Source organism: Rhinolophus sinicus, chromosome 13 (genome assembly GCF_057876585.1).
Source record: "Rhinolophus sinicus isolate RSI-liver-muscle chromosome 13, RSI-T2T, whole genome shotgun sequence".
NCBI classification, from domain to species: Eukaryota; Metazoa; Chordata; class Mammalia; order Chiroptera; family Rhinolophidae; genus Rhinolophus; species Rhinolophus sinicus.
In genome coordinates this window covers 31,556,526-31,582,222 of record NC_142513.1, presented here as the reverse complement: position 1 = coordinate 31,582,222, position 25,697 = coordinate 31,556,526, and the positions used below count along the sequence as shown (strand labels likewise).

General features: G+C 40.9%; 1 long non-coding RNA gene across 3 annotated transcripts in view; it reads right to left on the bottom strand.

Moving 5' to 3' along the window:
• LOC141568057 (uncharacterized) overlaps window positions 1-25,697 on the bottom strand; it is a 121,279-nt gene that overhangs the window by 81,263 nt on the left and 14,319 nt on the right. For 2 of the 3 annotated variants that reach the window (XR_016018226.1, XR_016018227.1), the window contains exons 2-4: window positions 21,542-21,638; window positions 12,446-12,613; window positions 11,785-11,931 (exon numbers count right to left, since the gene is read on the bottom strand). This is a non-coding gene — a long non-coding RNA (uncharacterized LOC141568057). The remainder of the gene's footprint in view (window positions 1-11,784; window positions 11,932-12,445; window positions 12,614-21,541; window positions 21,639-25,697) is intronic. The other variant, XR_016018228.1, reaches the window with a different exon arrangement.

The window sequence follows — 25,697 nt, the reverse complement described above, 5'->3', positions numbered from 1 at the left end:
GGGCAAGCAATGCGGGCCCTCAGACTGCCCCCCTGTAATTCAGTTAGAAAAGCAAGCATGAAGTCAATATTCATTGCGCAGGGTAAGAATTACCACAACACAATGAAATGGTAATGAGCCAGCTCACAAAGGAGACAAGCTGGATAATCAGTTTTTAAGGAGGTGCTGGGCACACAAGTCTTCCAGAGCCTGAGCGGGTGGTCCAGGCATATGGGCCCCCACCTGAGGGGCCTGCCCTCAGCCCCCACCATCTGGGAGCATGGGCAGGAGGCTGTCTGGAAACCCAGGGAATCTTGCCAGGCCCTCTTTCCCTGGCCACTCCTCCACTGTGCCATTTTGGGGCCTCAAAGTGCCTAAAATGTGAGGACAAATAGCCATTTCACAGCCACAGCCCCTATGCCTGCTTTCAGATGACTCAGGGCGAAGGCCAGCAAATGGGAAAATTACAAAGCCTGCAGCTGTACCTGGCATACATGTTTAATGCACTTGCCGGTCATTACCTGACTAGCTCTGGACATCTGAGCAGAAAGTCACCAAAATAATGAGAATTGAGGGGTAAAATCAAACACTGGGTATTTATATATGTCATTAGCTTCAAATATACAAAGGAATTTATTTGTTTTACAAGATTTCATTTAATACTCCTTTCTTAGCAGTCAGATGTTTAAATTACTCAATAAAGCTAGAATCAGAGAAGGACCCAAGTAAGATGAAGACATCAGATGAATGGCCACATGCAAGCAGCGTTGAGAGAGCCATGGTGCTAGAATTGTTCTAGGGAGATTGGGGTCCCTAGATTTGAAGATAATTTTTTCTTCAAGACTTCCAATTTGATTGCCTCCTGTTTTGAGATTGCCCCATACTTAGGCAGCCGTCAATGATCAGGTATTCTGATTTTTCTAGAGTTAATCTGTTGTAATCAAAATCATCGTCATCCTTTATTTGTATTAGGTTGGTGCAAGTGTAATTGCGGTTTTTGCAATTATTTTTACCCTTTTAAACCGTATTTACATTTGCACCAACCTAATACTTGTACTACCTATAGTGACTGCAAAACTAATTTAGATGACCTACGCATGCCAAAAAGTGAGGTTACGTACAATTTAAAATAATAGGTGAGGGGAAAATGAGGTTAAGAGGTGAAATAAAGCCCAGGGTCCCCTCCCTTGCAGAGGGGAGCCAGGACTTGCTTCTCGGCTTTCTAGTAACCAGCTCAAAGAGGGAAACAATATTTTCACTCAATGCATCTCACCCCAACCCCAAACAATCTGATGGAAGTGGCCTGGAGGTGGAAGGACCCAAGCAGCTGTATGTTTTAAAGTTCTCCTATGAGAGATAAAGAGAGCAGTTGCTCAGAAGATAATAATTCGTGAAGCTTATAAGAAAGACATTGTGTTGCATAGGGAGCAAACCCTCTCAGCAACCCCTTTACAGTGAAAGCAATAAAGATTGATAAATGAAGACATGACTAAAGCCCATGGAACACACACAGAAGATTGAGTAGGAGGCAAAAGAAACAGCATAAGGGAAAAAAAAAAGAAATGAAGCACACAACAAGTCATGGAATGTTTAGAGGTTGGCAAGAACATAGATGCATATCGAGGGAATTCAGCATGTTGATGAAAAGGGAGTTAGGAAAAATTCTGAATGCTCTGCTCACGGCATGAGGTTAAGAGTGCAAGAAGTCCAGCTGCCTAGGCTGGAATCGCAGCTTCCCTACACACTTATTAGCATGTGAGAATTCAGGCGTTTTTGCTTACTTTCTTGGGCCTCAGTTTCCGCATCTGTAACGGGGTATTACCTACTCTTTGGGAATAAATGAGACAGTCTATGTAATGTGTTGAACATAGCATCTGATACATTAGCTACTATTATTAGCATCATATTATTGCTGGTCCTACTCAATGGAATGAGAATAAAGGAATAAAATTATTTTCAAGGAATACCTTCTAGATATACTGATCTTTTCATATATTATCTTATTTAATTTTGTAACAACCAAGTTAATAGGCATTATTATTTTTATCTTCAATAAACCATTTGAATCCCAGCATAGTTAAGTACTGTGCCCAAGTTCGTATAGCAAGAAAGTGACCAAACTGAAATTCAAACCTGAAACTGTACAATATTCTAATAATAAACTGAGGCCAATTTACAGTAAAGGAAATAAAGCTTAAATTTCAGAGGCACCCTCCTTCTCTTACCCAGGCCCCTCCAAAGATCAGATTTTAATTTTGCATTTACATTTTTTTGCATTCTTTTCCTTAAAGAGAGCCCCCAAATTTGTGTAGCTTTGGGATCCACCTTGATAATACAATATGAATGACATAGTATGATCAAAACTGTGTTCTAAAAAATGAACAAGGGTGTCCAAGGGTAAGGTGATGGAGGAAGGGCAGCAGAAAATGTGTTTTGTGAGTAAAGATAAACAGTTAAACATTAGCCACAGTGTGTTTGAGGGGACCACAGAGCGGCCAGGTGGAGAAATCGCAGATATGTGTAAATATGGGTCAGTAGAGCAGGGAAGGCAAGAGATACAGAGCAGGAGTAATGGAGTGGATGGTGATTGACACTAAAGGCGAAATTATTACCCATTAAAATTGTTCTACAGCTGTGCTGTCCAATACGGCAGCCACCAACTATATGTGGCTGTTTAAATTTAAATTAAATTAAATGTAAACTTCAGTTCCCCAGGCAAGGGGCTATGGTATTGGGCAGTGCAGTTATAGACCATTTCCACCATTACAGAAAGTTCTTTTGGACAGTGGAGGTCAAGACAATCAGAAAATGGTCAAAAACAGACTCACAGGGAAATGTCTGAGGGACAGATAAAGGAAGCGGACAGTGAATAAGACTGGGGTAAGTGGCCTGTAGAATCAGGAAGAGAACCAGGAGACAGACACCCGAGCAAAGAGAATTTCAAAGGAAGAGTTTATTCACCAGCTCAGCAGTTAGCAAAAGAAACAACCACAGAAACTCTCAGCACAGAACTAACACATGTCTCAACCAACTGCTTCCAAACCCTCTGTTTTAATCCATTCAGGCTGCTACTATCACAAAATACTGCAGATTGGGCGGCTTACGAACAACAAAACTTTATTGTTCATAGTTCTGGAGGCTGAATTCTGAAATAAGGTTGCCCGCTTCTGGGTCACATATATCTCCTTGTGTCCTCACATGGTAGAAGGCGCTAGGGATGTCCCTGGGGCCTTTTATAAGAGCACTAACCCCATTCATGAGGCCTCCACCGTCAGGACCTAAGCGCCTCCCAAAGGCCCCACCTTCTAACTCCGTCACATTGGGCATTAGGATCCCAACACGTGAATTTCAGGGAACACAAATTTTCAGACCTGTGATAAAGTCAAGAACACCCCTGCATCAGTGCTCCCACAAAGACCTTGAAAAGGTAACGTTTTCTTACAGCCACAAACAACACACCCTGAACTTGGCACTGCCCAGAAAGGAAACCTTGAGAAGGACAAACAACAGCTGTAGTTAGAGAAGCAGATGCCCAGAGGCCTGCTTTCCCTGCCTGCCCTCAGCAGAAGCCTTTAAAATGTACTGAAAGGAGCAAGGCACATGCCTGCCCGTGCCAACACACATCTCTCCAACAGGTGGCTGCCTGCATACCTACGCAACTTCCTGTTTGCTTGTGCAATTACCTACAGTTCACACAAGAATGCATGTTCTGAGCACAGCCTTTTCTGGCCCACACATGTATGTGCATATTTTGAAGGTGCAAATGAGGCACCGAGCATACTTTTTTAATGTAGCCCTAAGGGGTACATTATTCTGATCAGTACTAACATAGCCCTCCTACATTAAGGCGTCAACTTTAGGCCCCATAGAGGCAACAATGTTAAACAAGCAAACAAATCCAGTTTCACCCGCGGCTCAAAGCTTTCCCTTTGTCCTTCAATCCCGTCTCCTCCTATTAAAGTTCCACAGCCTCCAAAGCACCCGCCTCATCCGAAATCCTCTCCAGTCCTTCCCCAGATTCCAGCGTCATATCCCAGGTATTTACACAGGTATCTGAGTCTGTCTCCCCTTCCTAATTATGACCTTGTCTTTCAAAATTTTGTCTACCCCTCAGTGTCGTGCATCAACATTTTGAAATGTGTCCGGAGCACTTTCTCCTGGAATGAGTCACAGAGTCGGTTACAGTAGCAGAGTCCAGCTAGGTGTTCAGCAAACCAGTTTCCCTTTTTCGCCTAACACAGCTGGATCACATTTCCCAGCTTCCCTTGTTGTTCTGTTGGGCCATGTGACCAGGTTCTGGCCATTGGAAAGGAGGCAGAGCGATATGTATGACACCTCCAGATGGGGACGATTAGCAGCAGATGTTCCTGTTACATATTTGCTCTCTTCTCTCATCTATTGGCTAGAAACAGAGGACCTGGTAGAAGGCTCCATAACCTTGGATGGCACAGCAATTAGATAGAAGAAGCCAAGTTTCCTCAATGACTGTGTGAAGCAGAGCCCCTTGTCCACTCCCTGCCCACCCTTATGGGCTGTGACAAAGTTAAGAAATAAATATTTATTGTTAAAATCCTGAGACTTGGGCTTTCTTTACTATAGCAATCAGCCTATTTTGATGTGGTAAAGGGATTGCAACATTTCTCCCAATTATTTCCTCCCATGCAATGTGATTTAGTAGCTTCTTCCATCAAGTATTGGAGTCTTTTTTCCATCCCTTGAAACTAGCATTGGCCATGTGACTTGCTTTGGCAAATGAAACAGCAAAAGTGACAGTGTGCCATTTCAAGCCTAGCCCTCAAGAAGCATTGCATGCTTTCGCCTGGATATAAAAAATGGTTTGTAATTATTCTGTTAAGCCCTGCCAATGGAAGAATGCTTCTCAAATCTCTAGTTCTCTTTAAATATTTAACCACTTGTCCTCATAAAATGTTTTTAGTCTGTTTTGTAAATGATTCTTTCAATGGTCTTTGAAAATTATTTTAAAAAAGAAAAAGCCAATTTTAACCCCATTTTTTACAAATATCTCACAGGCCCTACTAATGAAGGCTGGTGATGTTTCAGAACTAAGATTGAGAATTACCTCTGTGCGTTCAAAGAAAAGGAGGGAATTCTATGGTTTTGAGACTTTCCATTTCATGTACAGGCTGAAGACACTGAGTAGAAATCACAACAGCCCTTCAACAGTGTATGTCTAATAGCAACATGTTTTTATCCTTTGTAGAATCAACTAACGTATAACTATAAATAACATTTTCCCTTACATTCACACCTGAATAAAGCGAAAGCAGGCTTTTCTTCAAAGTTATGTATTTGATTTTACATTGTTTCAATATTAGCTCACAACAACACTAAGCATGACACCATTATATTAATTATTTGAATTACATTCAGTTTTTCCACTTGTTTGCAAGGTCTCCTTGAGCAGCTCTATTTTGGGCTGAGAGTTTTTCAATGGTTCCACTCAAAGAAGTACCCACTTGTTTTGAGTAGCACTTCTTGTCTGCAGCAGTGCTTCTCAAAGTTTCACATGCATGTACATCCCCTGAAGATTCTGATGCAGTAGGTCTGGGGTCAGAACTAAAATTCTGTATTTCTAACAAGCTCCCAAGTGATGTCAGTGATACTGATCCAAGGAACACAGAAGAGTCTACAATGGGTTTTTCCTGTGCTGGATTTCCCAACACTTAAAATTTTACTCAGGTGGAACATGACATATCACATGAAAATCAGGCCAGAAAATAGGCCATAACTTGCATAATACCTATAATTCACCCCGTGATCATCTGCCTGAACTCAGTCCTATGTAATGCCAAGCACATCACCATCTAGCTGGTCAGTCATTTGCTGAGTGAAATCAAGATACTTATTTGTATTGACACAGAACGCAGCTGTCCTGGTATATCTTCATATTCTAAATTCACATCTAAATTACTTTCACGTTCTCTAAAGAGGCTGGATTTCTCCACTTCTTTCTGCAGTTCTGTTTCCTTTCTTTGCTTATTCCTGCCATTTTGAATATATTTCAACCCAGGCTAAATAACATAGGTGGTATCTACTGACCTGAGCACTCATGGTACAATGTATACAAGTATACTTCTTACTCAGTTGTGTGGTCCATCTTTTCCACTTGATAGTAATCCCTAAATATGGGATTGAGAATTCTGTTGGGCAGTACATAGAACCAACTCAACAGGAGACCATTTTTAAGCAATTGTAGCCTCTGAGATTTAGTTTAAGCCCTTAAATGTGAATGTCTTTCAATTTCATGATCACAGTGTTTGGGTCAGGTGGTTACTTCAGTCATTAGACTACCGCCTCAAAAGGCTTATTCCTTATAGCTTGCTACAAACAGTGTGATTCATGGATTAACAGAAATATCCATCAATTGAGCAATAGAAAACTAGGTTCTGGCTCCAATTCTGCCCCCTAATTAGCTGGGTGAGCTTGCACAAGATGTGCTGCTTCCCTAAGCTTTATTACTATTAATTATAAAACTAAGTTTCCAGTGCTAACTTTTCTTCTAGCTCAGACATCCCTTGACCTGAAATGCCTTTAGACCAGAGGCTGCTCACAGCAAGTGACCCAAACAGCACAAACAGCCCTGCCACCACACCCACTTCAGTACATGGATCCTTGGCCTCAGCATTTCAGGCAGGAAGGCTCCCAGAGTATCTTATGCCAGCTCCTTCATGTAGCACAAGAGCAAATCAAAGCCCTGCGGGGCAAGATAACTCTTCCAAGTCACATGGCCAGTTAAGTGCAGAGCGGAGACCAGAACACAAGTCTCCTAACTCTCATTCCAATGGTCCTCATGACAACCTGTGAACTCAGCAAGCCAGGTTTTGAGAAGTTACGTCAAGATTGAAACTTATCCCTCTGTGCTGAATACCATGGAGCTCCTACAGGAGCAAAGGTCTACACACGGACAAGACCACCAAAAGCAACACAAACTCAATCTTTTCCATGTTTTTCTGCAGTACTGAAACATAGGAAGGGCTTTATAAACATTTGTTGAGTGAGAGAATAAGTGACTCTTTTGCATTTTCCCTTATTTCAGAGATATATCTATAGGGTTTTAGAGTCTCCACATGTGTAGCCAGGGCTTGGGTGCCCTTCCCAAATTCCCTCAGCACTTATGTCTATCCTCAAAGGCTGCTCACTGCAAACTGAGATGCTCCTCCAGAGGGCTTCTTTTCTGGCCACAATATCATGGTCGATCTGAGTGTAGATCATCCCAGACGTGCTGGAAAGTATCTCTCCAATAGCCCTCTATGAACATGCGGAGTTGGTGAAACAATGCTTGGGCTTCCTCACCTCTCAAGTGGGACAACTCTGAGGCATGTTCTACAGTGTTCCAGATGCCTCCTCAGAATTGGGCTCCAGCTGCCCACTGTATTAACTAGCTTGATAACACCCACTTTATTTCTTCCATCCCTCCCCTCTCTCACTTCCCTATTCCTCTACCCGCATTTCCCGGAATCACCTCCCTAATAAACTATTTGTGGTAAAATCCTTGTCTTAGAATTTGCTTCTGGAAAATCTAAACCAAGGCATGGGATTGTCAACTTGTGGAAAATAGAGTTTTTAAGAGGTCATTTAAATTCTTTTTGTTATGACAATTGAGTTTTTAGCTGACTCTATTGTAGTCTGTGTTTCCCCCTAAGCAGGCTCTGAGAAAAGGACTTGGGTGCAGGCAGTTTATTTTGGAAATGTCCGAGGAAGTACAAGTGCAAGAGTTGAGCAGGGAGAAAAGGAACGAAAAGAAAGCAGTACAAAGTGTGACCATGAGTTAGTTGCTATGAGAAACTATGGGCACAACCCCACCGGGGCCCCCTTAGAGGCTGTGTGGAACATACCTCAGAATTATATTCTGAGGGGCAAGAAGCTGGGTGTTGATTCACTGACATCCATCCTGGGGGCATTAGCTCCTGAGTTTCCCAGCATGCCCTGCAAACCGACCAAGCACACCCTGGTGGTTACGGAACACCCTCAGACAGAGACACTAGAAGCTCTCAGTGTTTAGTGGAACTGCCTGCAAGGAACCTCCAGGGAACCAACAGTGTCGGCCATAGAAACTGTTGCAGGACTTTTACTACATCAAAATGCTGCTCTGTTCTGCAGACGATCATCTTGTCATCTTCAGAGATTACTTTGAGCCTCCCTAGCTCTGAACTTGCCTTGTTTTGGCTTCCTTAAAAGCCACCCCTGAACTTGATCGGTGCCCAATGCAAAGTTTCTAGATAAACTGAAATGCAGGTGGGGTGAGACATGGAACCAGTAGAAAAAACGTGAGCCAGAAATCTGCCTACACCAGCCATGTCACAAGCCGAACTAAAACTGCTCAGTGACCACATCAGTTCCATGCCTGCCCTGTCTTCAACACCCTCTCCTGGGGGCTGGATGGCTGTCAGGTTCACAGGACCGCACAGGCCTTTTCTTTGATGCCTCCCTGTTCAGTGTCACCGAGACGGCCTGACCAGGGGGCCCCTGAGGTCAAGGTACTATCAGGAGTAAGGTTTCTTAAGTGCCATGTGTGAGACACCATCTGACACTGTTTATAGATCGATTTAGCCCCTTATTGACCACGGGACAGAAGTTAAAAGCATTGCTTTTGGAACTCAAATGTGTTAACTTCTGAAGTGATGTTTGAATTAGGGTTAAGAAGGGCCCAAAGTTTTGATCTGCTGATTGGAGAGGGGAAAAAAAGGAAAGAAAATGGACTTAAAAAAATTATTTTCCAGAAAAAAAAGCAGAATATTTTTACTAAAATCAAGAGACTGGCTTGTAGTGAATCTATCAACTTTGGGGTTGACATGAGATGGCTACAGAAGTGTCTGAATTCTGCAGCTGCCAAAATGTGGATGACCTATTAAAATGTAATTACTGGTTCTTGAAGTTGCTCACTGGAAGAAGTAAATTTCCCCTTCAATAGATCAAGACCAGAAAGGGGGGAAGCATACATTGGATTCAGACCCACAGTAATCACATGAAAGTCAAATAAAGCGGCATCTCATGCTTGAAAGTTGCCCATTAGTGATGGAATAGTTACACAGTACAAAGATACAGACACTCTACAACTCACATTGTTGGAATTCGGCACTCATTCTTTGTCTTTGGATTTGTAACACAAAAGATCAAGCAAATTAATTTCCCACACTTTAGAAAACCATATGATAAAATGCCTGTAATCTATGTGTTACGTAGTACGGTTGACAATTTTTAACTGATGTATCTCTTATCTACTTATGTGGTATAATAGGAAGCAGTGGAAATTAAGATAATTAGATATGAATAGAAAACAGCTCTTCTGATTAGAACCAAAGACTGGGCATGCTAGATATTCAAAACATGGAAATCAACATGTGTGGTATGTTATGAGCTGGCACAGTCACACTTTTTTCAGTGCAGTGATGATTATTGCATTAATGACGACCCTGAGGCTTGTTAAGATGCTGGGGCCCCCTTTGTACCATTCAGAAAAGAGCAAATGATGTTCAATAGGGTTTTGAAAAGTTTAATGAACTCTATTGTGTCCTAATTCTTTTAAAATTAACAAAGTAAATTAAATATGGGTTAACTCTCTATTAAACTATATATTTGAAGACCCAAAGGCTCACCAGAGAAGTGTTTGCGATGGAAATTATCTGTCAGTAATATATAGGCCAAAATCCTAAGAAAATTATTGAAATCCTGTCTGTAAGTAAAACACCCAGAAGGACAAAATGCTGAGTTGATATTGACTAGGACATATTAATAGGCAATTCAAAGGACATTTTAAAACCATTTTGGACTCCAGTCACACTATTGAGAAGCAATAAAGACCTAACTCTTTTAATAGCCTCTGAATTAAATGTAATGTGGGCACAGATATTTCACAGAATCAAAATGTTTGCTAAAGATGGCTTTGTACAGTCTTATAAATCATGTCATATAAAACTTTTACTTTATCTTAAGCTCTGGAAATAAAAATTGAAACTTTCATCACTAATGTAATTGCTCGATAAATATTTGTTGGATATCAACACTGGTGTCCTACCAAGGTACACATCTTGAGAAGTCCAAATGGCCTTACATTACTCAGACAGCAGTACACCATCCACATGATCAGGTAAGGAGTATGCCCAGGTGGTCTAAGCATATTTAAGTGTGTGGTGGTGGGGAGCCAGGGTGAGGGACGAGGTGGCGTGTATATATATCATGGTAGAAGGGACTAGAACTGATTGTCTTTCAGGCCCTAGAATAATGTTTGTGGTTCAATAGGGTGAAAATTTTAAGTACAGACTTTGATAGCTGTCAGGTCTACATTCTCTAAGAGACACCAAAAAAAACATTCATTCTTTAATTGTTTAGTCAACAATTATTTACTGAGCATTTATTAAGTGCCAGGAACTATTATAAGTGCTAGAATTATATTAGGGAACAAAGACAAGGTTCCTGCTACCTGGTATCACAATCAAAGTCTGACAAATTTTTAGCAACAAGTAGATTTCCTGATCCCTATTTTTTCATCATGAATTTATGATCTACAAAGACTTGATATTAAATAAAATGCTTATATGGCAATCCCATTTTAACTAGGCTGAATTCTATTCCTGGGAAAAATAAATATCTAAATCTAGATATATTTTAGATATAGATATACAGATACAGAGAGAGATATGAGAAAAGGCGGGAGAAAAGGGGTCTTTGACTTCAGAAGTGAAAATGGGTGATTTACAGGTAGTTGAGGAAAAGCAGAACACACCTGGCAGGCAAATTCTTGCGAGGTAATTCCGAAACAATGGGACACAGAGGGTATCTAGCTAACAGGTCCCTGCCTGAAGTCCTCTTATTTACCATATTTAATTCAAATTAAACTAAGGCAGAATCCTAAAATTCCCTTCCTAGGCTTTTTCATCTGAATCTCTTAGGCAGGAAGGGGAAGGGTTAAAGTCCTTTCTGAGTCGTTTTTTCTTAATAAATAGCCTAAAATCAATATCCCAAAAAGCAGCTTCCGGGTGGCAACATTTTGGTCCCCTTCAAAATGAAACAGCACAAACCAGCATGGAAAGAAGAAAACCAGGTTTGGACTGAGCTCCCACTATCCATGACCACGATTCTGAAGGTTGCATAACTAGTTCTTCTGCCTTAGGTGCATTTAGGAAATCTGGTGAGTATCAGCAATGGCACCCCAGCCTACATGGCAACGTCATCTTTAGCTAGACGTTACTAACAGTAAAAGCAACAGCTCCCAGCTCAAGGTCCTCCGATGGCATCTGAAATATTTGCGCTAACTCAAGCTTTTTGCTCTGGTCACATAGTTCTTTCAGCTGTGGGGTATGTTGAAGAGCTGCAAAGAGAGCCAGTTCTGGAGCAGAATTCACTCCATCATCCTTCAACATTCAGTTCCTATGTCTCTAATCAAGCTAAAATGTCCAATCCTGTTTTAAAAATATGTATGTATTTTATACCAAATGCCTCTGTGGAAGCCACAATCTAGTTAGACTCGCACAAGTAAGCTAGCATTTGCCAAATAAAAAATGTCAGGAAAAAGTCCTTAATTACCATCTTGCTGGCATCGAATAGTGTAACTGTGGAATTTTTCCATTTTGACCTGCTTTGGGGTTAGCTAATAAGGGTATTAATTCACTTTTCATCGGCTTAACTAATCACTTCCAAAGCAGCTGTTAGTAATCCTGATTGCCTGCCTTCCCCAGAAGAGATAGTAGAGAACGTGGCCAGAACGAGCATAGACATGTGAACATGCAATCATTGTAAAAAGCAGAGAAGAAGAAGGAGGATGGAGAAAGACTCGGCCATGCTCACAATGTTTTACTCATTAAGAAAGAACAAAGACTGTCCAGAGTGACTGGATATCTGCCCATACGTGAGGCATCAGTGGTGATGGCTGGAAAGTTTTTAAGGGAGGAAAGTCTTCAAAATTTGTACTCAGCAAAGCCTGCTGATTCCTTCCTGATGGGAGGCAAAAAAATTGACAAAGAACCTGAGTCATTGCATGTTTTTGTTTGCCAGTTGTGTACAATTCTTTTCATGTGCATGGGTTGATCTTCATAGTTTGATATTAAACAAAAAGCTACAAGCACTTTAACTTAACAAGAAAAAAATAGAGGCCCCAGATTCCAGTTCTCCATTTGTGTATCACTTCATCTCTCTACAAATATAACCAGCTTCACGTTAAGGAAAGTGAACCTTCCCAATTCATTGCTCATGCGTGGTACCATACACCTGTCATTATTCAACTCTCAGTTTATGAATAAGCCACAAAACATTTTACAAGCACAGGGCAAGCCATTTTATTGATGGGAATGTTGAATTACTTTCCCTTGTTTACTTCCAAGTAAAGGGTGGCTCTGGTAAACAACACTGGCTTGGAACACATGCAAATTTCCAATCAACACCTGTCTTTTAAAATTTAGAGGGTCTCTTGTCAACAGTCCGACTTACAGAGTATCAAGTTCCCACTAACCTTTTTTAACATCTAGTAATTAGCCAGAAAGACAATCCATCAGGATTCTTACCACTGTGTGGTAAGGAAAGCGCCAAGTGCAGGTAGCTCTTAACCTTGCTCTTCAAGGCCATTGAGAATATTCCTATTACACTCTCCAAAGCACTTCTGGGGGTGATGACGGTTCTACTGCAAAACAAAAACACGTTTTTCTTTTTTCATTCTGCTTTTGAACTATAATAGAAGATAGGTTTTCCTGGTGTCATGACTATTGGCAAGAATAACGATAGCCCTTACATAATGTAATAACGCCTTGCTTCGGTGTAACATCTTTGCCTTCCAAAAGCTCAACGCGCTCTCATGAAGCACTAGCTCTATCACTCCCACCCTCACTGAAGTAGATTGAGGCATATGTGCAATCCTCATGTACAGGACAGGAAAACGGAGACATTCCGAGGTTAGGCTGATCCGCTGGGGTTGCACAATCCAGTTAATGATAAGGCCGGAACTCTCTGCATTCATTTACTGAGCCGCTTTCTCTTCTCCTACTAAGATTCCAAAACACATAAATAAATTAATCTGACACTTCTCTGAAATGAAGAATAATGGTTACTTAAGGCAGACAAAATATTTCACCCTCTTACCATCTCGTAACATATGCATACTGTTTATGGGCCTTAAACAAGGTCCAGACCCCTTTCTAGATGAGTACCAGTTATAACTTGGAGGCTGACCATCCGTAGATACGGAGGACGGAGAAGAGCCGGAAATGTGAGTTTCAAGACTGTTATCTCCAGCCTCGCTAAAGTAGGACACTAACACATATAGTATCAATTAGAATTCAGGCACTGCACCAGACACTCCACGCATGATTTCTCATTTAATCCTACATCATCCTTTAAGAAAGGTAATAACGTTCCCATTTTACAGATGAGGAAAGTAAGCCAGGAAGTGGCAAACTCTAGGTGGTCTCAGCTCTCTGCTGAGCTTAGAAGCCCTTAAAATTGATCTGCCTTCAGTTGCGAGTAAGGCAGAACGATGGGTTCCAACATAAGTAACCTTGAGTGTATATATTAAGTTGAATCATAAGAAGTTGCTGATATTCACCTGCTTTCCACCTACAAAAATGGATATTTCATATGATTCAAATTATTACTGGGGATAGGGAGTACCCGAGATGTACTTGGGGAGAAAAAAAATCTCAAAAGTATTAATCCTAAAGTAAAGTCAGAGGTTGCCTTTGAAAGCACAACCAAGGGCTTTAGATGAAAGAGACCGTCTGGATGGAGAATTGTAATTCAAAAAATGCACCAGTTCATAATAAGCTTAGTGAGAAGGGGTGTGTTCCCACCACTCGAGCAGAAACTTCCTTTCCCAAGCCCTTCTAGGATTTTGCCCTTCCTATTCATCCTTTCTGATCAAATTCATCCTTTAGGTAAACACAGGAGGGATTAGAGACCTTTAATTGGCTTTGAGGAAGAAATGGTAATCTGAGAAGCTGAGGCAGGAACTATCTTGTGTCTTGTGGGAGACAAGCAGGGAAAGAAAGAGGAAAGGAAATAGCTGCAGCTTGACAGGCTGTTCCCAGCCAGAGGAGAATATTCAAGAACAGGCAAGATTGTTAAACTATTCAACCAAATTTGTCCATGGTCTATGAACATGCCATCTTGAATTTCTTTTTTCACTCCAGCTCTTCCCATGTGAAGCAGGGCAGTTCAATAGCATCCCAAAGTCTAGATCAGTGGTTTTCACACGTTAGCATGCATTAGTATTACCTGTGGCCTTGAGCAGGGGAACCACACCCCCAGAGGTTTTGATTAATTAGGTCTGCAGTGGGTCCTAACATGTTCCCAGGTGATGCGATGCTGCTGGTCAAAGGAGCACACTTTAAAAACCACTAACCTGACTTCCAGCTATGTACAATTGCACTGCATCTTCCTGCCATGAGATGCAATTACCTGAGCCATGTCTGCACATACAGAAGCCACACATGAACCAAGGAGGATAAACCAGAGTTGATGCACCCCAAGGGACTGTGACCATAAGGGATTGGCTTTGGCGCAAACCAAGTTGCAACACAGTCGACTCTGTTGGATTCATATTAATAATAGCTAACAGTTATTGATTGGTTCATCTGTTCCAGATCGTGTGTCATAACTACCCAACTATCTTTGAGATAAGTGTGCTGTTATCCCCTCAGTTTTATAAATATAAACTCTGAGCCTCACTGGGTTAAGTCCCTGGTCACTCAGAGAATGAGGGAACTGGATGTAGAATCCATGACTCTCTGAGTTAACTGCTGTACACTGTACTTCCTGAGCTCCGGAAACACTAGATCGGGAAAAGAGAGGTACACTTTCTGTGTTTTTTGATAAGGAATAAATATAGGTGAATGAGAGTCCATATTTCTTTGTTCTACTTTCTTATGTCTTGTCTAGTTAATTCAAACATTCTCCTCCAGCCCCATTTCCTCCTCAACCTTTCCTATGCTAACACATGGGAAAATGTTTCATGTGTTAAAGTGCAGGAGATTGGAGAATGGGGTGCCCAGCTACCAGAGGTGGTGTCTTAGATTTACTTATCTTTAACCCTGTTGAAACAAACACCTCATTCCTTGTGGGAACATCACCTGGTGTTTGGGGACTCTGGCCCCAGAAATATTATGGATTCAGACTCCAAAGGAAGTTGATTGCAAGGGGTGGGGCACTTAAACAAAAGCTTCTTGATTTTACAACACCCAACTCTTGCATTGTCTATCCCATCTCTTTGATGTTGTGGGGCTACAGAGATACCAGGGTCTTATCTGAATGGAGAATTGCTTTCATTGTTACTGCTCTGGCTTTGATATGCTCCTTAACTAGTCTCATAGCTTGCTCCTTCACCCTGAAGTTCCTACTTTATAGCTTCATCCAGGACCTGGCTTCCAGAGATGACTTGCCTGGGACTACAAGCTTCTAGGGTAAGAGTTGATGAAGCCTCTCCTCTTGATGGGAAGATGCTGAGATTTTCCCAGGAGCTGGGCATCTGGCATACAAAGTTCAGGTGCAACCTATGGATCATATCAGTGGCTAGGGACAGATCTTCAGGAAAATTTGCTACACAAGGGCCAATCACTAGCTCCAGAGAGTGCTGTTGTATTGTACTTTGGTTCTAACTCACCCCTTTGTTTCATTGTACTAAAGTACACAGATGTGTGGCCACATATCAGCTTCTAGTGAATCACATCCTACTTTCCCTCGTGACGTATTCGGTCCAAACAAATCGCCCTTCATACTGACCATTTTCAAACCTATTTAAATATTTCCACATTGAAATTTCACATACCCTTTGCTCTAGCAATAGCATTTCTAGGTATTTATCCTGTAGATATACTTGCACTTGTGCAAAACGAGGTATAACAGAATTGGCTATAATAGTAAAATATTGGAAACAATCCAATCCATCTGATCCATCAGTAAGAAACCAGCTAAACAAATTACAGAAAATCCACACAATGGAAAATTATGCAATCATTAAGAAGAATGAGGCAATCTACTTGTACTGCTTATATGGAATAAATCACCAAAATGTGCCATTAGAGGAAAAGAAATTTATATATAATGTGGCACCATTAGGGTGGGCACCATTAGTATATATCATATGTGTGTGTGTGTGTGTGTGTGTGTGTGTGATGTGTGTGTGTGTGAAATAAAAATGTCTTTCCAGAATGAATCCTAAGAAACTAGTGATGTTGCCAGTTGCTTCAGGATAGATATTAGATGATATGACCTAAGTGTTACTTATCCTTCCTGAGAGGCCTTGAAATTGATTTTGGACATTATTCCATGCAGCCTAAAGTAGACTCAAAATGGAAAGGTAATGACATGGAACAAATCTCATGCCTCCTCTCTACCACAATGGAAGACCCCACCCCCCAGTGTCCACACATGCTGGAACACTATTGACATACACACCACACAGTCTGATTTCTATCAAGCCCCCTCTTAAATAATCTACAGCAGAATTTTCCTATGAAAACGGCTGGCTTTTATAAAGAGAAGAAAGGAGATGTAGACACAGTAAGGCAAAAATGCAAAATCCCAGAGGGCGCAGGGACAGGCCTACAAAAGAAAGCAGCCCCCTCAGGTGAACGCAATGGATGGAATGAAGATTCAAGGGCCACATTTCCTAAAATACAGAGTTGCTAGAAACCTTGAACTTCTATGAACAAAATCTTCATAAAAATAAGCAAACCTATGATATTGTCTCTAAATAAAATAACATTTCTCAAAATGTGCTTCTTAAATCTCATTCACTGTCCACAAATTCTCTATGTATATATATTCAATTCCAGCCCTCAGGTGTGTTCCTTCATAGTTTCACTGTTTGCCTGCCAGGTGCATAGATGCAGCACCATTTGCTGGCACACTCCTCTGAATTTGACAGGCGCCAGAATCACAACTTTTAGAACCAGAAGGGAAATTAGAGATTGCAGCTCAGGGAGGCAACAAGATTGCCCAAAAGTCCTATATTTGCATCGGTAGACACAGAATCTTGAAATTTTCTCTCCAAAATCTCTGTTAGTCTCTCTCTTTTGGTTCTTTCATTCCAGCACAAAAGTTAATTCATATTGCCCTGTTAGCCTTCCCCACCTATAAATTATGCCCTCTTTTAAGTGCTGTCTTCTATGTCTTCTCTCCAACAAACTTTCAGATTGTTTTATCTATACTCACTGTCTCCTTAATCTCACCAACCCACAGAAAGTTCTCTCCCTAAGAGTATCTGTGACCTGCCATTGGCAAACCTTAAAATAAAGTTGGTTTTGTCATAAGAAAGTCTCTGCATACACATCACCCTCAACCACTCACTCCGCCACCATTTTCCATGAAAGCCCTCCCTTCTGGTTTTCCTCCTGCCTCTCTCACTCCTTTTCAGTCTTTCCTTGGCAGAATCCTCTTCCTAATCCCACTCTTGAAATGCTTGCTGTCTGTCTTCTTTTCTCACTCTACCCATTTTCCTGGGCTCATTTTATTTGTACCAATGGCTTACAAATGTCTTATCTTCAACTTTAGTTCGTTCCATGATCCAGAACCCAACCTCCAACTTCTTATGGAATATCGTCACTTGGATGTTCCTCAGGCACACCAAATGCCACATGTGCAAAAATCTGAAAGCATCACTTTTTTTTCTCCCTTGTTTTAATGACAGTAACAGCACCCTTTTAGTCACTGAAGGCTGAAATTTTAGAGTCATCTTTAACTGGTGGTTTTTCATAAACCTTACATTCCATCAGCCACCATCTCTGAAACACCCTTCTAATCACAGAGGTGTGATCAAACAATATGGTAAATATTTAAATAAACAAAATTTGTTACAGTAAAAGGCCTATTGCCATGAATCCCCCTCAAAATACTCCCCCTCACTTCGAACATACCTATCCTATCGTTCTTGCCACTTTCTGAAGCAGCTCTGGAAGTCCTCTTTTGTGAGTGTTTTTAGCTTTAGCTGTGCCATCGTGGATGCCTTGGTGTCCTGAATTGATTCAAAACATTTATGTTCCATGGTCATTTTTGACTTTGGGGAAGAGCCAGAAGTCGCATGGTGTCAAATCCCGTAAATGAGGTGGATGAGGATGCACTGTAATGTTGTTATTTGACAGAAATTGTTGTACCAAAAATTATTGTTTGAAGAGACAGGGAGCATTTGGGGGGGGGGGGGACGGTTAATGGCAATATGTCTTTTACTGTAATAATATTTTTTTATTTAAACATTCACCGTATTGTTTGATCACACCCTACATACCATTTTCTCCATTCCAATGGCTATCATCTTAGTTTAGGTCATCATTACTCCTCGATATGCTATTACAGGAGTGCCCTAGCTGTTGTGCCTGCCTCCGATCTCTGTCTCTTCCAACCTCTGCTATTTAACAACTCTGCTTTTTTGTTTAAGTCCCTTTGATGACTCTGAGTAAACTTCAGATGACATTCCAAGTTCCTTACATCATCCACAAGGTTCTCTATGATCTCCCCTTGCCTACTTTTCCAGCTTCATCTCCTGGTTTCCTCCTACCTCCACCTATATTGAATAACTTACCATCTTCCAATGTTCCAGCCTGCAGCCCACCATTAGGTGCTAAATGTGCTATTACTTATACCTGTAATGCCCTTCCTTGCCTCATTCACTTGCTGATTTCTACCCATTCTGTGAACTCAGCTCAATTATAACTTCCTCCCAAAGCTCTTACCAATAGTCTCTTCATACCATTTCCATCTGAGTTAGCTATTTTTCATCTCTACTTCAGGGATCCTCTGTACTTCCTTCAATGTTTAATGCTTCATGCTGTACTTAAAAAGAAAATGTATCATCTCTTTTTTAATTAATTTTTCTTCTCTTACAGTTGTATCTGTTTGAGCGTAAGGACTATGTCTTACTTCTCTTTCTATCACTATGTAGTATCTATAACACAGTTTGTGCCCAGTTCCTCATTAAGTGATTAAAGATTAGGATGTGATTCTTCTGGCTTCTAGAACAGTATTTTTTACACTATATCTAAAATAATAGACTGATTGATTAAGAGGGTGGTATATCAATAATCAACAGTGATCTGTAGAACATGAGATTGTTCTTTACACTGTACAGAAACATAACTGTACAAATTTCCCATGATTCCAAAGACCTGATAACTGGAACTGTCTTCCAAGAACAGATTTAGTTATCATCTGTGTCTTAAGAATTAAGTTATTCATTCAAGTATTTATATATGTTGGCTACTAATTACTGTTTAAACCTGGAGATGCTGCTTGCTGAGGTTCACTTCAGAGATGACATCTTTAACGGTTCTCAGATTCGACTGCAATTTGTAATAATTACTGCCCTCCCAGAAGTCTAATTTCATGATTCTCATCCAGAGATTTCCTCACCTGACTGGCAGGTTTGTCAGAAATGTCCAGCCCTTAAGAACACCCTCAATTTTCTGTCAAGACACAGATAAAACACTTTGAGTAGCTCTTATTCCAGACCATCTCATCTTCTCCCACCCACCTTCATTTGACAATAAAATGTGAGGGTCAGTGAGCCTGATAAATCATGTTTAGGTTCACTGGAAATTTGAAACATTTTTATTTCCAGTGTTCATGCCATAAGACCAACTTATAGGGAAAACTACTTTAAAGTAATGACATGTGGGGGCCTAAATAATGAAACACGTCCAAGTAGAGACCGAGATGGAATCTTATTATAACGCTTAATTGTAAAACAAATGGAAACCACCTGCAAAGAGCCCATTAAGCTGCAGAAATTAATTTGTGCATAAATTTGTTTAGAACTCAAAGTTTATTTTCCCAAAGAAGCTATGTTATGCATCATGAATCCTTTCCCCCAGCCTGCTTTTAATGGGTATTGAATCTTTTATTTAACTCTGATAGAATTGAAGAATCCTTTTGCCACATCCAACAGTATAAATGAGGGCAACAATATAAGTCGAACTTCTAATGAGCAATGTATCTGATTTTCCTATAACACTTGCAGAGGAAGAAACCATGTTTCAGGCAGATAGGGAGGAAAACCCCAAGACAGGGCAAAGGAGATTTTGCATGAGCTCTAGACTGCTAGGCTGGAGAAGCTGTTTCCTGCAGCCAGTCACATCCCAGTTGGGCATTTGTACTTCGGGAGGTGGGGCATAAAGCTAAAAGGAAATTCCACAGCATCAGACAGACCCTAATTGAGGGACATTCCACAAGATAACTGGTCTGTGTTCATCAAAAATATCATGAAAGACAAAGAAAGACTAAGAACCTCTTCCATATTAAAAAACGATGGAAAATATGTAAACTGAATGCAACCTGTGATCCAGGATTTTCTTTTGCTATAATAAACATTATTGGGACAACTGGAGAAGTAAATTAGATAATAGTACTACGTATGTTAATGTTAATTCCTGATTTTGATAACACTATGAGTACATAAGAGTGTCCTTGTTTTTAGAAACTATCCACTGAAATATTTAAGGATAAAGAGGCTCATGTTTGCAACTTATCCTCAAACAATTCTGGAAAAAATATATATGTATATATATTTGAAAGAAAGAAGAAAAGAAGGAAGGAAAGCAGGAGAGAAGGAGGGAGAGAGGAAGGGAGGATTGGTAAAACATTGAATGTGAACATGAAGGGTACACAGTAATTTTTTGCACACTTTTGCAACTTTTTGGTAGGTGTGAAATTATGTTAAAATTAAAATTTTTTTGAGATGCGACCATGTTATTAAAATTCTGTCATGTGGTATAATTCTTAGACGTGTGGGTTTGGGAGCCTAACATGCTTTCTAAAATTTTTTCACTGGAGTAACAATGGAGCAATGCTGCAAATCCTGCAAGTAGTGAGGCAACCCTTTTGAAAGTGTCTGTCTCTGATTCTTCTATGCTGAGCGAGCTCCTAGTGGGAGGGTAGAGACAGTCTACCAGCCTATAGCTGCCTCCAAGGACCCACTGTTTTGAGTATTCTGAACACTGCTTCCCATTCTGAAAGCATGAGCAACATTCAGCAATTTCACCCAAAACTTTAGTTGAGCCTGTTTAATTTGGCTTTCCTTAGTTTTGCTGCTATGTTTGGACAACTGTGTGGATCTATTTACAGCTTTCCCTATTGTCTGAGAATGTGGCTTTGAGACGGTGTCATAAGCCATTTTGAACATGGACACTAATGATTTTTTTTATGATACCTAGATTCACCCTTGGGTTTCCCCCCTCCTCTTCTTCTGCAGGGTCATCTGTGCCACAGAACTTGGGCTGGACCTCTTCATTCCAAGCAGCTCACCCAGACCGCGTCCCTTGGCCCTTCCTTCCAGCAGCTATCATGGTGAAATGCTTGACATGGCTCTGCTCAGGCTTGTCCACATGCCAAAATCAACACGCAATACCTACTTCTGGGTTTTTTTAGAGCTGACCCAAAATATCTATTTACCCAGACATTGACATTCTCATGAGTAATAGGCAAGGCTCTGAGGACACACTGTTGGTGGCAAAGTAGAATTCAGAATCCCACTCAGAATTTCAGATTTGGACAGGGACGTAGAGATTGTCAATTCCAACCATCTCATCTAGGATAAGAAAAATGGGGTGGCAAGTAATGAATAACTTACCTATTAAAACCAGCATTGGGGGTTGGCCAGTTAGCTCATTTGGTTAGAGCACAGTACTAGCACCGAGGTTACTGGTTCTATCCCCACATGTGCACTCCTTAAAAAAAAAAAAAAAAAAAAAAAAAAAGCATTAGAACCCAAGTAATCTGTCTCATGGATCAGTTCCTTTTTATTCTACCAATGAAATGAATGCACTTGGGTGAACTGACCCCAGGAGCCTGAATTGTTAGGTGGGTAATGGCAAAGGCAGCCTCCTAAATACATACTTTGGGATTAGAGACATTTCCAAATCCTTTTTCAGAGTCTTACATGAAGAAACCTCAAACCCAGGATTCTAGCCAAAAACAATGATTCTCAAGTCCCTATGAAATCCTGGATGGATGTTTAACTGGGCAACATACTAACTGACTCCCATGGCAGATGCACATTTCAACAGGGCTCCAGGGCTGACACTTCAAAGGGAGTGGATGTATGTGTGCGTCTGAATCACACACAGTAGGTCATTTGCTCTTATTAATAGAATGAGCGAGTGCAAGAGAACATGAAAGAAACTTCTGAAAAGTAATGCAGAACAATATGTCCCATATTAATTTGATTTACCTGTTTCTCACAAATTAGAGGGAAGCTTACTGAAAAACTTTATAGGGAAACATCCAGAAACTTCTAGAAAATATATACTGGAAAAGGGATACTTTACTTTGTCTCAGGTCCTAATACTAAACAGGACAAACAAAGCTATTAACTCAGTCATTCATTCACTCATTCATTTATTCATTCACATGACAGGTAATTATCTATTTCCACTTAGCAATACGTGTCATGATAGATTTCAGTGAGGTATTTATACAGCCATTCTTGAAAGTTATTGGTGAGAGTTGCTTCCAGGGGCCGATCACTCCCTAGTACTTCAAATCTACCCATGCCTGGGCAGAGTGGGTTCTGGGGGTCAGAGAAGCCCTTGGGCAAGGTGTCTCAGGTGCTGGCACTTGGAATTTGGGCCAGCATGCATAAAAATGTTAAATGTCAAGGGAATGTGCATAGGACACAGAGATCGTTGCTTTGAGTATATTCTTCAAGGACTGATAAAGAGCTCAGTGTAGACTGGGGAACAGGTGGTGTTGGAAGAGGCGAAGAAGGGACCTCTGAGTCAGGGTGAGGCTGGGGGATTGGGTCAGTGAAAAATCTTTTCCGCCATAGTAAGAACTTCTTGACAGTGGGAAGCTACCAATGTGTGTAAGTATCAGAATGATTAAGAACAGAATAGAAATTCATTTTAGAACAAGCAGCAGGTCTAATTGTGGAGGTCGAGCTGTGTTCAAAACTTTGATGTATAAAGATCTACTACTGTTTGTGTGTCACAAGTAACACTTATCCTTTCAACAAATATCTATTGAGCATCCACTAAGAATATCTATTGGGACCCGGGAATGTGCTTTTAATTTTTGAACAGAGTTTGCAAGTGACTTTTCTTAATGAAATACAGATAATTGCTTAATCACTATGTAATTTCACTTCTATATGCAGTCCCATGCACTCTCTTGAGCGGGAGCATATACGATATAAGCCACAGTCACAGGATAACATGCTAGCCATGGGTAACCACCCCACCCTCAGGATGTTATCTTACACACAAGCACCATCTGTCAGCATTAAAATTGTTTTAAAATGTTGGTTTTTAAAGTGACGAGAGATCACAAACTGGGGACAGTTTTTTCATAGCTTCGTCATCGTTACTGTAACTGGGCTCTTCATTAAACTCTCTGCCATTCAGCCCTTTGAATGTTTTGTGCAGAAAAAATAATTTCTACAGACTATAAAGACCATTTCCAAGGTTACTCGGTTAGACTTCATAATCAATTGGATGTATACATGGGAAGTTGGGTAGAAAGAAAAAATGAAGACTCCCTAGGCTCTGGCTGAAACCGTGAGGCAAACAGTCCATAGTGTCACTGATGAGCCAGAGTCCAATGGAAAGTAGGGGATTGAAAGGCAGCAGGAGGAAGGAGTGGGTGGGGTCACTCGCAGGTGAGTTAACGTTGTGTTGACTTGAGTCTCCAGGTAGAGGGGCTGCTATTGTAATAGAGCTGTTGGAGTTGGAACTGAGGCATGAAATTAAGGTTGGAGATAGATTTGGAAGAATGGAAAGCCATTAAGAAAACAGACAAATTTGCCACTTGCACCTCCATTGTTTTTTCTGCTTCTACTTCTCCTTCTGCTCCACCACACTGCTCCCCCTTCCGCCCTAATTCCCTACATCTGCACCCAAGGTTACCCTCCCGGAATAATATTATGTATTTTCAAGGCTTCCCTTTTCCATCACCAAAGATTTCTCATTCCTAATCCCTTAGTGACTTGAGTACTGTTTTCCAAAATGACAATGAACTCCTCTGACAAATTACCTTCTCCTAATGTAAAAATGAATTCACATGTCACTGTTCCAGAGGAGGAGTTGTATATTCCAAAGGACAATGGATGGACCACTACTTGGACAACAACTGAAGTACTAGTTTTTCAAAATAGGATCCTCCTCCTCCCGAGGAGAAAAGCTAGTGTCTGGGGAAGTGCTCAAGGCTACAGAATAAACATGATCCATCTTTCTGAAACATCATTTGTACTCAAAGATTTGAGGATGGGTGATAAATTAAATAAAACATGAATATGTATGGAAAGGATGTAAAAGTCCCAGCAATTTTTCAGATAAAACATAAGCTTCCAAAGCATTCCCTGCCATAAGGTTCACACTGAATTTGACCTGCTTGTGGGGGTACATAGTGGGAAAGTTGAGCTAAGTCAGTGCTTCTCTGAGGACTGTGCCAAAGATGGGAATTCCTGGACATTGGAGGGCAAATATCTTAGAGCCAGCAAGACTTATGATATCCCCATAAATCATGCCTCTGTAGCCCACCCAGACAGCATATACCACAATCCTATGCCCTAAATGAAAGTTCCTTGTTTAGCTGACTTCCCTAGCGTTGGAACTTGGTGCGCAAAATACCTTTCAGATGATGTAAATCCATCCACTACAAGCCTTCTTTAGATTTTTCTGTCATACACTGTTTTGAGTGTAACACATGTGTTTTCTTCCTGCAGAGAACATATCCTGATTCCAGAAAATCTTCCAGGAGAGAGGGGAAAAAAATGCATACACCAACTTCTTGAAACATTTGGCACCTGCCACAATCACCAATAAATCTAAACTGGACAGCTTGACATTTCCTCAAACAAGACCCCACCTCTCAAAGACCATTTGTCCTAACATGAAAAACAATAAAAGCCCAGCTGATAGAATGCAAAACATTTTCCCTTGTCTAACTGGAGAAGCAAAAACAAAATAATTGCTTGCTTAGGCAGCGATTTAAACTGTCTCACAGTCCATGAATATGACAGTACTGTTCAAATGGCATCAGCAATAACCTTCAATAATCTTCAAATTGGAAGAATTTATATGCTGTCCCAACACTCAATTTTTTGAAAACTACCTGTCCAAAGAAAACTGCACTCTGATCTTTTTAAGCATTGTATATACCTAAATGAAGGCTGTGGAACTCATTGCATCCTTTCTTACTTTGTAAAAACACAGTTGTCAGTTCCGGCCTTAGAAACAATTCAACTTATAAACAATTTAATGGAGGTTTCCTGTCTCCTCCTTTCCCCTTTAACATGGAGCCTTCCTCCGTTGTTTCCAAAGGGGACCTTAGCTTCCCCACCAAGCCCCCACTCCCACAGGCCCTCCTCCCTCTTACCACTCAAGGACTGCCCAGTTCTCCCAAAAGGAGGAGGACAGGATATGGCAGGGCCTCTACCAGTTTCCCAATCCATTGAGCTGTCTTGCAAAGGGTTGAAAGTTGGGGCCTCAGCAGCTTCCGAGGCCTTTCATTCCAGCTCAGCCACTTGGGGAATCCAACAGGCTTTTATGATAGCTTGGGAAGATAACTGTCCCTTGGAACATTGTTCTGTAAGAAAAATGCATCTGAAGTTCCAAGGAACTTTTGGAACAGAACATTTTCACATGATAGGATGTCTGTGATGTACATAATATGTTAGAGTCTTACACATGGTTTCCATGGACCCACAAGATTTCATGGGAGTTCCCTAGCAATGTCACCAAAAATTAATCTAGACGCTTTGGGAAGGGCTGGGAAAATCATCCAATGGC